Below are 1,736 nucleotides of genomic sequence, written 5' to 3' on the forward strand. Positions count from 1 at the left end.
GCCATCTTGAGGGGGAGGTGCTGCAGGGCCTCCTGGGGGCGGCCTCTGGGGTGCGGTTGGGAGGTTAGTGGCGCTGTCCCCTTCCCCCAGGCCCGGCTGAAGCGGGGGTCTTGGCTCGCCCCGCCCCCCCCAATCGCGGCTGGACACTAGCGACGCTGCCTGCGGTGTCTTTGGATGGTCCCCAACCTCTGATTAGCTGTAAAGCTTGGACAGTGCCTCTTGCACAAAAATATGATAGTGGCAAGACTGGGTTGTGGTGACAAGTCTGCCACAAAAAGAATCCAACTCAGCTAATGGCGGCAAGCCATTAGGCGCAGAGAAAGTGGAGCTTATGTTACCCAATACCAGGCCCATGCCATAAGCTGATAGCAGTCATGATAACAGTCTTCAACCTTCTACCTACCGTACCTGATCTTCAAAAATAAAAGTAATGGTTCAAATTATCGGCAGAGACCTGACACACTCATCACGTGTATGTAACAAGATTCAAAGAGCAAGCCAGAAAGCCAAATGGCCTAGGGAGAAACCTACAAACTACAAATACATCTCAACTGAGATAAGCGTCACTAAACGAAAGAAAAGAACTAAAATACCCACTTCAAGGCAAAGACTGTAAGAGACAAGGAGCTGAGGTGCCCTGAAAACATGACTGTAAATATATCCTGGTTAACACATTCTCCCTTTGATTAAGGCATGAGAGGACCGGCCACCTCGGGCCCTGCTGAGGCCGATGCCTGTAATCAACCTCCCCTTCTCACAAATTGCCATGGATATTGTCAGGCCGCTGCCCCGCAGTCATGCCAGGTACCAGTATATATTGGTGTTCATTGATTACGCGACGCGGTACCCTGACGCGGTATCCTTGAGATCCATGACAGCCCCTCGGATTGCGGAGGAGCTGGTAAAATGGATGGCATGTATGGGCATTCTGCACGAGATCCTAACAGCCCAAGGGCAGAATTTTATGTCGGGAGTACTACAGGGCATGTGCCAAACTCTACGAATCAAACAGCTTCATACATCAGTTTACCACCTGCAGACCGATGGGTTGGTTGAACAATTGAACGGGTCCCTCAAGAAAGTATTATGGTGATGCATACAGGGTGACCCGTGGCGGTGGGACCTTATGCTCCTGTTCATCCTCCGAGACTCACCATCGGAATCTTTGGGGTACTCCCTGTTTGAGTTGGTGCTAGGTCATTGACCACGGGGTCTATTGCAGATCCTCCGTGAAGACTGGGAATACTGTCCGACTGATGTTTTAAATCCATCACTGGACCAACAGGCCTTTCAACGTTGCATCAAAAATGCAAGGGAATTGGCTTCAAATAGTCTGTGGCAGGCCCAGCAATGACAGAAAGAGACAAATGACTCCCACGCAAAAGAACAGGAGTTCCGGCCAGGCCAGAAAGTGCTAGTTTTGTTGCCAACCTCGCCCAGCAAAATACTAACTCAATGGCAGGGACCATTCAAAGTCCTGCAAAAGGTTGATTATGAAGTCTACCGCCCAGGGCACCAGTGAGCACAACAAATCTACCACATTAATCTACTATGGGAATGGCAACAACCCGAAGGTTGGGCCACATTTGTACCAGAGACTGAAGAGGACCTCAGACCACAGGGGATCAACACAGGCCTGAGAGTCCCAGAGTTGTTGGATGAGATCCGCATAGGCAGTGAGTTAACAGCAATGCAAAAGGCTGAGACACGTATCCTCCTCAGGGAATTTAAGGAGG

The sequence above is a fragment of the Crocodylus porosus genome, unplaced genomic scaffold, assembly GCF_001723895.1.
Source record: "Crocodylus porosus isolate Cpor-Errol unplaced genomic scaffold, CroPor_comp1, whole genome shotgun sequence".
In the NCBI taxonomy this organism is placed as follows: domain Eukaryota; kingdom Metazoa; phylum Chordata; order Crocodylia; family Crocodylidae; genus Crocodylus; species Crocodylus porosus.